The 14,950-nt window shown below is 40.1% G+C and overlaps 1 protein-coding gene across 1 annotated transcript in view; it reads right to left on the bottom strand.

Annotated features, from left to right (window-relative positions):
- The window catches only part of LOC124804826 (nose resistant to fluoxetine protein 6-like), a 364,094-nt gene extending 349,895 nt beyond the window's left edge, over positions 1–14,199 (bottom strand). Inside the window, exon 1 of the mRNA XM_047265170.1 lies at positions 13,868–14,199. The gene's annotated coding sequence lies outside the window, so the exon portion shown is untranslated. The remainder of the gene's footprint in view (positions 1–13,867) is intronic.
- Positions 14,200–14,950: the final 751 nt, after the last annotated feature.

Below are 14,950 nucleotides of genomic sequence, written 5' to 3'. Positions count from 1 at the left end.
GTCAAAAGTGTCATCTGCCTCAAACGTACTTTAAAAATTGTGATCCCATACCAAATATATCATTCAAAGCTCTCATAATATCACAATGGGTCTGAAAAAAATATGAACAGTTCACAAAGTACAGACAAAATACAATTTCATAAGTGTGAAGTTATGCAACTGTGTAACTGCGTAAACATCTGTCACTGATGTAGTAAAAAAAAGTTTGTCTCTCAGTTAAATGATCAGATAGCTGTGTAATTCATGTGTTAGAGAAATATGGTACCGACGTGTGAAGTTGTATAAGCAAATACCATATCAGCTAGGGCTCCTTGTGCTTGCCAAACACATGGTACACAAAGTAAGCGTGTATCCCCCTGAGGATTAATGTAATTATACCCTCAGGTGTTACAGATTACAGCAATGGAATGAAATGTATCACGGAAAACTTTCTTTTTAATTGAAAAATCTTTAAAAATAAATGTTTTAAGTACAAAATTAATCACTGAAATGCGTGTCCTGTAGCGCTAAATGTGCGTCTTGCTGTAAGATAATTCTGTTGAAGTGTCGTACTTATCGTCCTCTGTAAGCAAAGTTCTGCTGAAGTTAATGTACTCACCTCATCATAAACAAAAGTGAGATGCTTTGCGTATAGATATCGTAGTTATTACGTTTATTGCCGTGATGAAGAAAGTACTATAATGTAACGTATTGTTGTGCTACAGAAAAGGCTGTCTCCTTGTAGCTATACCACAAAATTTACTACTAAAACATGTTTTACTTTCCAGAATAATTCAGAAAAACTGTGCAGATATAAAACAGAAACACCGCAAAAGCAACATTGTAAATTGTCACTCATTAGTAGCGTCGTGATAAAATCGTGTAGCTGTCACATAAAATAATCACTGTGTCATCTGGTATCTCACAGAAAGTACTTTAAATCCAGAACGTATTTTTAAGTAAACCAAAATGTTGCATTAAAATCTCATTAGCAGTACCAGTATATGTTCTAAGTAAGTAAGCTTTATAGTCGTTACGTAATCGTGCAACTAACAAGCAAGAATGTACACACGCAATAACACTGTGACGTCTGTTCACTATAACAATGCATTCGTAATTTCTGTTTAAATAAGTTCTCTTGGTTCTTTACTGGATATTTAACTTCAAACATTGTTGCATGTTAACAGATTCTAAGTCTGAGAAAGCATACTAGTAACGTGAAGTGAAAGATTTAATGGCAAAGACTAAGTTAAAAGGCAGATTATCTCTCAATAAACGGTTTTACATGTGAAATGTCGTGCAATCCTTTTACCCATCCTAGTGCGCAGAGTTTCAACTTCAAAGCAATTATCATGTTGTGTAAGTCGGTAATGAATGCTAAAATTTTTCTCAAGGTTAGCGTCTATGTTATCTTTCTCGGAGCCAGCGGGCGCACGTGGCTGCATGCGGTGCGAGTCATTGTCTGTCTCTTTGTTGGCGCGCGTCGTTATTGGGATTAGGAGACCTAACTTCTACAAATTCACCTTGACGAGAAGGCCCTGCCCTGTTTGAAGCTCGCCAGTTCTGATGGAATTCTGGTCTGTCGTTTTGTCGGTAATTTACATAGTTTCTTGTTTGTCGGTCATGTGGTGGAGAATGTCTCCCAGAATCGTAACTGCGTGGTGGACCGTTGCGACTGAAGTTATTCTGTCTCCCTTGATAATAATTATTTTGGTTCCCATATTGTCTGTTTCTCTGATTGTCTCTGTGATAGTCACTACCGCAGAGAGGTGATATTTCCCTGTAATTATTACTACTCTGCCATCGGTTGTCATACGGGTGGTGTCTGTTTTGGTCACGATTTGTGTTGTGAGAATAGCCTTGTCGTGTCCAGTTATTATTTCTTTCATCGCTGAATTGTGATGGATGTGACCTGTAATTGTTATGCTCCTGTTTTCGCGTCCCGCGATTGTCAGTGTCAATTTCTAATTCTAGTAAGAGTCCCTGAAAAGCTTCAATGTCGTCTTTGCAACGTCCTGCCAAAATAATATGTCGTAAATGTTCAGGTAATTTGATTAAGCAAATACGGATGAGTTCTGAGGGGCTGTATGGGTTTGACAGGTACTGATTCATGTGCAACATGTCTTCAAAAGACTGCCATTGTAGTGTTGGGCAGCTGGATGTTAACAGATTGTTCGAAATGTTTCATCATTATGATGCCATGTTTTACTCGGTCTTGTGTAGCTTGAGACCAATATGCTGAGAGGAAGGCATGGTAAAATTCTCCTTCACTGTGACAATCGTGAATGACCAAACGCATTCTTACAGCTGGTTCATTCTCTAAATAGCCACACATAAATTCTAATCTGTGCTCTAATGACCAGTTGGGAGGAAAACAATGAGAGAATTGATGGAGCCACGCTTGTGGATGAATGTCGTTGCCAGAATTCTTAAATGTTTTAAATTTACGTGTAGTAATGAACAACTTATAGTCAAAATCATCATGTCGGTGAGTCGCATATCGGTCATTGTTACGTCGTTTCGGAGGTTCCATTTCAAAATTCGGTGCACCTTGCCAATTTCTTTCATAATTTCCGAAATGCGCTGTGTTATTATTTTGTGGTTGTTCCGTATTTCTAAGTCCCTCTTCCCGTGTTGGAGCGCGAGTGTCCTCCGAAATATGTAATTTATGTATTACTTGTGCCAACTGATCTTGTACTTCCCAGATTTCTCTTTTGTGTTGCGTATTAATTTGATTCTGATTTTGTTTGAATTTCTTAATTTGTTCATACTCTTCTGTGTCAGTCATGGCTACAGGTCTTGTGTCATTCAGATCATCATCTACCTTTGTAGATAAGTTAGTGAACTGATCCGAAAGTTCGGCTACTTTCTCCCATAGTCTACTTATTTCCTCAGTGTGTTTTTCTGAACCAAGTTTCAGAGTATCTACTGTGTCCTTTAAGTTTTCCTGAGTTTTTGCAAGCTGCATAACCGAATCGGTAGATGCAGCTGAGTCAGTTTTAGCTTGCAAGATGTCGTGATTTTCATGAACAATAGTTTGCAGTTCCTTTATGGCTGCTTCGTGATTCTGTAATGCATTTTCATGACGCGAAAAAATAGGTTGGAAATGCTCACAAATTTGTGTTTTTACGTCATTACAAACTTTTTGACATTTCGATTCGATTTTATGTAACTCAGTAGTTAAATCTTCACGTGTTTGTTCAAGCGTGGTGTGAAGATTTTGTTCCATTGCGTCTAACTTTTGAAGATTTTGTCCCATTTGTTTCTGATTTCGTTCAAGCGTTGTGTCTAACTTTTGAAGATTTTGTTCCATTGGGTCTAACTTTTGTAGCCTTTGTCCCATTTGTTGCATTATCTGTAATAACAATGCACTGGTGTCTGAAACATGTTCTTCAGTGCTTTTCGGCAGTGAATTTGCACCGACAACATTCACATTTTGACAAGCGGAAAATGTGTCTTGACTCATTTAAGAAAACGGTGAGAACCCAAAACCTGAGTCTACAGTATTTTCAATATTGTGTCCTGTCATTTCGGAATCCTGAGGCGAGCTGTTGCCGACCGATCGATCGATAATGCTTCCCTGTTCACTAATTGTTTCACTGTCTACACCATTCTTTGCCGCCCGCTCCATTCCCCTATGCACAGTTACCAAATTACTACTTTGAATGTCTGTTAATTCATTACACAGTGGTGCTGATAAGGTACGCTCGTCGTCACTATTATTTCTCGGTTTACTTTGGAGGCTAGTGTTACGTTTTTCACACACCATTATTGTCACAATATTTCACACGATAACACAGAAAAGTACAATTTGAAGAGCAAAAATAAGAGAACACATTAACATAGCACTGAAAAAAATATCTAGTTAATTGCAAGCGCAGCTGCGAAATACTTGGTGCAAATTTACATGCATGCCACAACTGTTTTACTGTACAACAATGAAAGACTGCAACTACAAAGGAGATTCTCTCTACAATTACGCGCTAGCAATAAACTAAAGCTACACTAATTACACAAACTACAAGAAAAAATCAGAAGATTCCAGTGAGGTATCCTCGGCTAAGGGTCGACATATGGAACGTCCCCTTTGAACAATTATACATGACTGTGCTTAAACTGACACACAATATTTTTAGCGCAAAGCAATCTGACTTTCAAAAATCCCTACAAAAGAATGGCCCTGACTAACATTAACCTATACCTTTCACAATTCACTTACCTCACAAATATCTTCGTTACTCAAGCTACAGCAATACAGCGAGAGCCACTACTGCCAGCAAAATAAAAGATTCAAACTACCGAAGGCACTAACTACTGATAGGCATAAATAGCAAATGAAAGATTTTAATAGAGAACAAACAATGTATTTACCTTAATAGTCATAATATATATAGCAGTTCATGACATCCAGTCTTACAAATTTCAAAACTCCGCCATCTCTCTCCCCACATCCACCACTGCTGGCGGCTCACCTCCAACTGCGCAACGCTACGCGCTGTTAACATCCAGCTGCCCAACACTACAATGGCAGATATTCCAACAACAATGCAAACCAGCCACAGACTGCACACAGCACATACAGAGCGCTACGTGGCGTTACCAATATAAAAACTTAAACAGCCTACTTACACATTGAATGTCAAAAGGTTGGATAATAACCTACCCACACATTTAGTACATGAGAGTTTTTTCATTGGTTCAAAAAGTAAATTTATTCTCCACCAACTTAGTCCATAAACCAGCTATGACAATGTAGATTTAAATGAGCTGATGAAGATTTTTAATCATTTTTCTTTGCTAAGAATTTATTCAAATGTAGAGATAACGATTTTAATTTTCATCAGTTCAATATGTCCAAGAGTTAAATATTTTGTTATTGAATGTCAAAAGTAACTGAACATGATTGTTGTGTATCAATTGACTCCCGAAAGCACAGTTGATAAATTATGTGTAGAATAAAAAAGGAATAGCTGTTTTGTCTTTCTAGGATAGAACCCAAACTTTCATTTTTATTAATTCATGCGTTCTAGTTAAGTGTCAGCAGCATTTATAATGATTTTTGCTACGATCTGCACCTGATATTAGCTGCCTTACAGGGCCACATTCATATTTATGTAGAATGTCTGTTTGACACCCTGGGCTTGAGAAAACAGTTCAGATGTTTTGTCCATTTGCGCGCTAGGTGGTAAGTTAAGTTTGCACACATTAGTACACTAACTGTGCAGATACAGAAGCGTGAACCATGACAATACATATTACAAAAATTAATGTATGTACGTAAATGTGTGTGTGTATTTCACATCTCCTCCTAAATTACTGGACCGATTTCAACCAAACTTTCTACACATATCCCTTTCTGTCAGACACCAAACGCTGTGGTGGTAAGAGCCACCTATCAATCATAATTCAGGATTTATGAGATCATAAACGATTAGATGCGTGAAAAACGGTCGCATCATTCATGACGTTTACATTTATTACGTCTGTGCTACAAACTCTATTCGCAATAAATTTCGCAGACATTATCCACATATGGTGCTGAACGCATTTACAAAATGATACAATGGTACCACACATCGTACAAGCGATATGACGTCATAAACACTGAGATGCATGAAAAACTACCGCCTTGTGCATGACGTTGAAATTTATTAATTCTTTACTACTAACTCTATTCGCAACATATTTTGCAGACTGTATCCACATATGCCACTGAATGTACCTACAACATTAGGTCACCGTATGACACAAAGATAGGGACATGTGACGTCACAAACGCTGACATGCGTGGAAACATGCCGCATCATACCTGAAGTTTTAATACGTTTATTATTTGCTACTAAGACACTCCTAGAGTCGTGACATATTAAGGAAGTCCCTGGCACCTGGCAGCTGTCAACCGCGAAGCGCAAACGGCTGTACCTGAAAAAAATAACGTTCTATAGAGCTATGAAGAGGCGTTGCCATAGAGACATCTACAAAATTGCGTTGTAGTCACGGGAAGCTGTCACGCCCAGCGTTCAGAAGCAGTCTGAGATCGTCTCACACCGAGCTACTGCAGCAGGACGTGTAAGGTTTCGTTTATAATAGAAAATTAGTTAAATGAATGCCTGGGCAACACTGGGTTGTCAGCCAGTATTTAATATATTGTGGTAGCAATACTGAAGGCATTCGACATTAGAGCTCGTAGTAATAATTTTAAAAGGATCGCGAATTAGAACTGAAGTATAACGTAGTGCGAATATTTTATTAGTATGTACTCGTAGTGTACAAAGTGTGGGAGCACGCAGACGAACAGTTGCGTGAGCACAGTACAGGGGCAGCGGCAAAGACTCTAGTGTGCACGTAATCATTTACTCTTTGCTTTGTGTTTGTTTTTGTCTTAGATGTTCTATGTTAATGTCTGGCTCATTGCTTCACAATAAAATTGAACATTACGAATACGAACGAGTCTATCATTAATAGAATGGAGTTACGTAGTGGCTACAAAGTGGTAACCCCAAAGTCAAAAGAACACGTACGGCAAGAGGCAGAGGACAAGGACAACGAAGGTACAGTCGTGGGCAAAACGAGCGAGACCCCTCGCCTTTTCGTTATGCTGATCCGCACAGCTTTAAAGTCTGCTACACAGCATAACAGGCAAGGCGACCAAGTGCTAGCAACATACTATGCACAGGCGTGAAATTGAAAAATTATCCGAAATGTGTCAGACTGTTTTCAATCATGTGTAAGACTATATTAATGCTGATTAGTGTGTTAACCACAACACCTAAATATAAGATATAAATGAATGTAGAAACGCTAATTAGTATGAACTGTACTAATAAAAATGAATTTCAGCTTATCGAGATAACAGAATTGTTTTAGTAAGACAAAGTATCCCAGATTGTTACGAATTAGCAAAATATTATTCGCATTCGGCTGCGACATGGTCTGTGTCAACGTTCAGACCAGTCATACTGGATTACCGTTGCTGACCTACCATGAAAGTGTGCAAATTTAGCAATGCGTGAAGGTTCATAACGAAATTCAGTTAAAAATCATTCAGTGCCACACTTAAGTCAATTCAGTCATTGACATAAGCGGAAAAAGTTACAAAAGTTTCATATCGACATCCACAGGGCGCCGGTACAGAATAAAGGTAGCAATAAAACATATTGGTGGCGCGAGAATTTCTTAAAATTCCTTTACTGATAGTCTATCAGCCTCCATTAGAACCGAAAACAAAATAGACCTCCCTTGCAGTAGCAAACACCTTCCACTACGCTAACAGACAACCCAGGCAAACAGCCCTCTATTATTACTCCACATGAATAAGCCGGCAATTTCGCAATGAAAATGGCAAAATGATCTTCAGAGTCTGTTGCATAGAGCTTTCTGGACTCAAAAACATGAGTTGTCTACCTTTATGTTACCGCTTATGTGACAATCATTCGGGATGTTTATCGAAATAACAAAAAACTGTTATTAGCGAGTAAATTTAGTAGGATTATTCTGCACCCCCCCCCCCCCCCCCTGGAAATAAACGGCGACGTAGCTGCCAAACGTATTCTACAGTGTTTCGAATTCTCCATTAGACGTGCCCCAGCCAGAAAACGTTCATTAGCCGCAGTGTTCCTTAAGGTAGCTAGCAATGGGAATGCTCGCACATCTAAAACGCGGTGGCATTAATAGCGGGATCTGAATTACCACGTGTATAGGCAAATGGATTTTATTTGCATTCCTGGAAACTTGATTTGGATCGAAAGCGTAGCTACGATTAATATGCTGATGTATCGACTGCAACTGGAACATTTCGAATAAAGAGCAGGGGGAATTATTATGCGGCCCTCATCTTCAGTAACTGTGGTAGCTATTTTAGTTGTTAGGATTTCGTCACGTAAATCGGTAAAAATGGAACCCTACTAGTCTCACTTTCTTGACCGTCTATCTGTCTACCCAACCCTTAAAACCCGTTTACCTCTAGTACGGGTGGACATAATAAGCGGAAATGTATCGCACTTCCTGCGGTATACGGTCCCTTTGTGGTGTAAAAAAGTGAGCTATGTCAACGCAATCTAAAGATACGGCCGTTTATGTAAAGAAAATGTATGCGAAAGGTCAAAAAATGGCTCTAAGAACTATGCCACCAAACTGCTTAGGTCATCAGTCCCCTACATCTAGAACTACTTCAGCCTACCTAATCTAACACACATCCATGCCCGGGGAAAGATTCGAACTGACGGCGCAAGGAGCCGCGCGGTCCGCGATATGACGCCGTTGAGCGCACGGCTAACCCGCACCAGCAAGCTGTTAATATCATCTGGTGTCACTAAAACGTTATTCACTTATGGGCAATGATTTTCTCCGCAGTTCATTTAAGAAAGAATAATTAAAATGTATTTGATGATACAGAAGAGGAAGGACGCCTAATTCATTTCCCCTTGTCTTTATTCATGATGTTAGATTCGCAATCTGAGCATACGTACTATCCATAACCACACTTTAGATCCAAGTCATAATCATAGATATGCCAATACAACACATTGGGTTATACTTGAGGTATTTCGTTTCCCACGAAGTGGCAGACGATGCTGTGGCGTCTTCGAAGCGCGAGTTTCTCCAGTGCTAGCTATCTCAGCACATCAGCTGAGCGAACTGGCATAGTATGTTGGTAGCACTTCGTCGCCTTGCCTGTTATGCTGTCTAGCAGACTTTAAAGCAGTGCGGGTCAGCATAACGAAAAGGCGAGGGGTGTCGCTCGTTTTGTCCACGTCTGTACACTACAACATACGCCAAACGGCAGAAGCTCTACAGCACGATCAGTACACCGGCAGGGTACGCTGCGCGGTCAGGTTCGGGAATTATGGAACGACGATCGACACCACGGAATGGATTCAGCGAAGCGGGACAGTGATATTACCAGGACAAAATCCGCGGCCGGAACACAGATACGAATGGAAGATTCCCTGGGACAACGCATGGCCGATAAACCGGAACTTTGGTTCTCCATGTTAGAACTGGCATTCATGCATAATCGGCTAACTGACGACCGGGGAAAGTTCACGATAGCGGCAAACAGTCTGGATGCCAGGGCAGTGATATTGGTTGAAGAGATAATTAGACGGCCGCGGGAAAGGCAGAAATATACAACATTGAGGTTTTTTTTTTTTTTTTTTTTTTTAATAAGCCGGCTTACTAAACCGCTAGATCAAAGAATCTGCCAGGTGTTACGAGGTGAACGTAGAGGTGACAGAATTCCCTCCGAATATTGGAGGCATTTGCTTGGAATCGTGACGGAAAATGAATTTTCGAACACTACACTTCATTCCGTTTGGACACCACAGCTTCCGTCTGCAGTAAGAGCAGCTGCGGCAGTGAATGACGGATACGATAGGCATCGCAGATATTTTCAAGAAATGATTAAGTGACCTTCATATGAGCTATAGGACATGTTAACTCAAAATTTTGAATTTTTTTTGGGACTATGTTTGTCATCGCCATCCTTAATCCCCATAATCATCATTCTCATGATCATTTACAGTTAAACATCTACTGATGGATAAAGGCATCGTTTATACTATACGCATTACCGTAATCTGTTCGCGCGGTCTAGGGCGTCTTGTCACGGTCTGCGCGGCTCCCCCCGTCAGATGTTCGAGTCCTCCCTCGGGCATGGTTGTGTATGTTGTCCTTTAGCGTAAGTTAGTTTAAGTTAGATTAAGTAGTGCGTAAGCTTAGGGACCGATGACCTCAGCAATATGGTCCCATAAGACCTTACCACAAATTTCCAAATTTCTGTTGTGTGATTAAATATTGCTACTGCTGTTTTTTTAATATTATCTAGCCACTTTCCATAAGATCATTTTCGCGGACTTTTCTTATCTCTTATAATCCAGCACAGAAATTCCTAGGCCCATCTTATCACACATTCATCTGGTTACTTGTTCTGCCCAATTCCATTTCACTTTCTGTGCAGTCATATTTGCGCCCATCAGGCTATTATCTTCCACTGGTTTGTATTCCTGTTTTACCGATCAGTTCGTAACAATTATCTTCCATTCCTCGCTGAATGTCCATTTGTTTGAATGCCTTTTAAACATTATTTTACTCTTAATTTAATCAATTTTCAGTGGTACTTATAAACTTACTCCATTCGATTCATTCATTTCACTCTGATGTTTTTCTGCTCTAGAGAGTGAAACAGGACAAGTCGCCAACGAAACGAAGGCGGATTAAGCATGTTCCATGCACACTTTTTTCTTCCTCTATTTTCCAGTTTAAGGATGTAAAGATTTCCTCTAGTGTTGCTTAGAATAGCTTTGGTGTTATGGAATTTCTTCCTTGTCTCCTCTAACCAACCCTGTACTATATATTTTGTCACAATGTTAATAACAGCTAGAAAAGCGTTTGTGGAAAAGAGTAATTTGTTAACACCCGTTAAAAATTTACGTGACGTGATAGGTAGTCTTTTCTGAAGGTATGTGTCTGGAGTGTGGTCTTGTACGGAAGTGAAAATGTGAATGATAAGCACTTCAAACAAGGAGACAACAGCAGCATCTGTAATGTGGCACTACAGAAGAACCGGACGGAGTGGCCGAGCGGTTCTAGGCGCTACCGTCTGGAACGGTGCGACCGCTGCGGTCGCAGGTTCGAATCCTGCCTCGGGCATGGATGTGTGTGATGTCCTTAGGTTAGTTAGGTTTAAGTAGTTCTAAGTTCTAGGGGACTGATGACCTCAGCAGTTGAGTCCCATAGTGCTCAGAGCCATTTGAACCATTTGAACTACAGAAGAACGCTGAAGGTTAGATGGGTAGATCGATTAACTAACGAAGATGTTCGGTACCGAATTGGGGAGAAAATAAATTAATAAATTTATGGTACAACTTGACTAAAGATATTTGTTGACAGCATACATCCTAAGGGTATCAGATCAATGAAATTGGAATGGATGGAAGGGGGCGGGGGGGGGGGGGGGAGGGGGAGAAGAGGAAGAGATTATAGCTGAAGACCTAGGTACGAATAGATTATGCAGTTTCAAACGGTTGAAGGCTGCAGTAGTGACTGATAAATGGAGAGACTTGTACAGGTTAGACTAGTGTAAAGAGCTGCTGTAAACCTGTCCGCGGATTGAGGACCACGACAGTTACTATCCTTCCTGATTTGGTGTATCTTTCCTTGCATTCCAATTTTTTTTTGTCACTGTTATTGTTGTCAATGGCTTCTACCTTATCCAGCAGTACATCGTTAACAGAAAATACGCTTCTAATTCAAATTAATTTAGGTATTTTTCTGCAAAGATACTCACCCATGTACATTAACACTGTCATTCAAATTATGTGAATTCAGTTGCGTTACGCGTATTATAATATGAGGGAAGAGCGCTTTTAAATATTAAAAGAAAACAAAAACGTTGCCGGGTCAATACCCCTCAAGCCTTTAAACTGCCGTGTATGTAAATAACAACACACCACAAATTTTTCGAGACAGTGTACCATATTCGCTTCCTATCCATTTTTGTTATTTGGTGACGCAGAACGATTGTACAGCTTTGCACCATGACTTTTATTTTACTTTTGGGTGTTCGGAAACCAGTCACAGTCCTTCAGTCCAGTGCTGGGCCACGCCCAGAGCTTCTTCCTTGTCCGGCCACAAATCGTCGATGTTGCCTCTGTAGGGACATTTTGGACAGGCCAGGAGGTGTTCCACGTTTTGCACATCACCGCAATCGCACTTGCCATCATCCACGTTACCATGCCCCCATCTGATTATATTTGTTTTCATTGGGCCCCACCCTTATTCTCAAGCTGTTCAGCGTCCTCCATGTCTTTCAAGTTTGTTGTGGACTCACCAGGCACTACCTGTGTTGGTGGACAATCAGGTGGCGGTTCTTTATTGACCGTGTCTAACAAACTTTTACGGAATCTCAATCGTCCAACCTCTCACTTAGTACCAAAGAGTGGATGGGAGCCGGGACTCGCAAGACCAGCAGCTCTGTTAGGTTTTGGTAGGGCGTGGATTTCACACACCCTGTTATGATTCGAAATGTTTTATTAAGGCTTATGTCGACCCTCTTCGGGTGGGTTGAACTGGTCCACACCGGACAGGCGTGCGTCGTATTTAGCTCTAGAGAAGCATAGTGCTTGGGCGGTGGTTCTCAGGATAGTAGGTTTCGCTCCCAGTTTGCTGTTTACGAGTTTCTTCAAAACATTGTTTCTGGAGGCCACCTTTCACCTCTATAGCTAGTTCTTGGTTTCAGAATTTTTCTGCTCGCTACCTATAACTCTGCTTGTTCTTCTATTGCTTCGATTTTTACTTTTGTATTTTGCCTTATGAGAAACGACACCCAGAGTTTTTAGGGTTTCATGTGTTTGGGCCCTTATGCTTCGCTATCGTTCCATCAATTCAAATTTTTTATGCAAAAATAGCCATTTTCATCAAAATTAACTGTTAGTAAAGAAAGAAAGGTTTAATCTGACTTTATCCAGCTTGTTGTTTATATTCATCACAACTTGCGTTTGTGATAACTGGTGTTATCTAAAGCAAAGCGCATACATTCTACCAATTATTCAGCAATAAAACTATTGTCATAATGTATAGACAATATCCAGAGTAATGTGGGAGAACTATCGAAGAACATATGAGTTAACGAAATTATTTCTGAAAGAAAACACGAGAGGTTAAATTGCTATGAACAGTCTACATTTCTAATCAGTCAGTTTCCTTAAGTAGGGCATGCAAAATAGTAATCGCCTCCAAGATTCAGTGAATATTTAATGTTGGTCTTACGCTGCGTTTTGACTATAAACTATGCACGTTTTTGTTTTTGACAATCTTTATGATAAATGAATATTTCACAAATGTCATTACACAGTAACAGTGAATATTAAATATATTTATCATGCAATGAAGCAAAACTATTAATTACCTCGAGACAACCGTAAATAAATGTGAAATAACAATTCAGATACTTTAGGTAATGTTCTTATTAAAACCATTCTGGGTATACCGCCGCTTCATCTTATACTGAAAAACTGGAATAAACCGAAGTTTCGTCCGAGCTACAGCGGCCTTCCTCTTTGCCCTGAGGAACACTGCTCCTACTCGTCCCAAACATCGGTTTATTTTAGTTTTTTAGTATTTTAAGCATTTTATTAGAAGGTGCAGCAATGCACCCAGAAGTATTTTAAGGAGAGTGACACCGGTCATCGAGGAGCACGAGTTTATATTAGATGATATGTTGTTTCATGATAATGTCTTCTCATTTATAAACGGCAGAGTGCTGTGAACGACACGGGCATATTTAATGTTCAGGTTGTTTTATGTAACCACTACTACATCGGAAAACAGTATACTAATGGAATTATTTGCTACAGCCACACAGATTCTTTTTTTTCAGGCAGTCGTTATTTTACAACTGTTTCTCATTTTGTAGCCCGACGATTATGTTTGCTCCCGCAAAGCTCTGTGACGTATTATACCAAACTTCAAAAGAAATATATGTCGCCACTATCTGCTGAATGTAGCCATGAATTATTCCCATCTGTCATTATCTTCCTAGTATTGCTGTTATCAGATAAACGGAAGCATTGTACGATTTATGTTGGCAAACGGATTTCGACTACGTTTAGAGAATTATAATTTTTAATGAAGGGCAGAAGAAGTTACTTTTGGGTCAGAGTCATACGTGGAGCGACCCTTAGGACTACACTTCTATTCTTTTAAACACTTCATTAAATCTTAATTGCTAGGTATTAGTTTTGTAGTTAATCAAACTGTTACGTTTCACAATCAGCTTATAACTATTGAAGAGAGTGATATTTTCTGAAAGTTCCTGTCTGGTCTTGTTCGTGATATCTCAGTTGATTGTGAACGAAGTTTTTTGAAAGAAATCACTATTTCTTCTTACCTTATTTGTTTCCACTAGACAATTGGATCCTTCCACTTCGTCAACGATTATCAACGGTTACTGCACCTATGGAATCGTCAAGAATTTCGGCGCTGGTCACTAATCACCAAATATTTTCACTGTTTCTCTACAGAGCCAAGAAAAGTATTTCTCATTCCACACAGTCACTATTCAATGTATCTGAACTCTAGATCAAAGGAACAACTATGTAGCATCACTGGTAACGAGGCGGTGCAGCGTTCCGCTACAGATTAACCGTTTCTTTATGTGGTTGCGTCAGCCGTATCAGAAGATTTACCGCGCTGTTACCGCCAGCGGACGCAAGTGGCAACTGTCGCATTGCTGATTTCGAAGTCCGGCCGACGGCCGCCAACTGTAAGCTTTCGTAGTATTTTCGTTCTATCACGGTCGCCAACTGTAAGGTCGTGTTGTATTTTCGTCCTGTCGTCTGAGCCAAACAGTAAGGTCGCTGTATTGCTTCAATCGAGCCATTGTTGCACGTAGAAGCTAGTATGGATACTGTCGTGCGGCGGCCTAAGAACTACAGTTGTGTCATTCGTTCAGATTCGACAACCATGCTCAACGAAGTAATAAAAATCAACTAAAACCACAATTACGGCACTTCCACAACGTGATATTTGCAGCGATCTTACGAAATGTCTCTAACTTAGTTTGCCGTCATATTAGCATGCACAATATGTATTTCATGAACATCATTCAGCCGGCCGGAGTGGCTGAGCGGTTCTAGGCGCTACAGTCTGGAACCGTGCGATCGCTAAGGTCGCAGGTTCGAATCCTGCCTCGGGCGTGGATGTTTGTGATGACATTAGGTTAGTTATGTTTAAGTAGTTCTAAGTTCTAGGGGACTGATGACCTCAGATGTTAAGTCCCATAGTGCTCAGAGCCATTTGAAGCATTTGAGCATCGTACAGGTTGCAGTGAAGAGCAGTTAGCCTCTTTTCTTCTCTAGATGGACTCCTTGCGAAGGTTCAGGATTTGCAAATTGAAACGTAGAAGTTATCCTTCGTACTATAATATATAAACTGGCAAAACCTTTGAAATCAAATTAAGTGAACACTGTCG

Source organism: Schistocerca piceifrons, chromosome 7, assembly GCF_021461385.2.
Source record: "Schistocerca piceifrons isolate TAMUIC-IGC-003096 chromosome 7, iqSchPice1.1, whole genome shotgun sequence".
In the NCBI taxonomy this organism is placed as follows: Eukaryota; Metazoa; Arthropoda; class Insecta; order Orthoptera; family Acrididae; genus Schistocerca; species Schistocerca piceifrons.
This window is presented reverse-complemented; position numbering and strand designations above follow the sequence as displayed.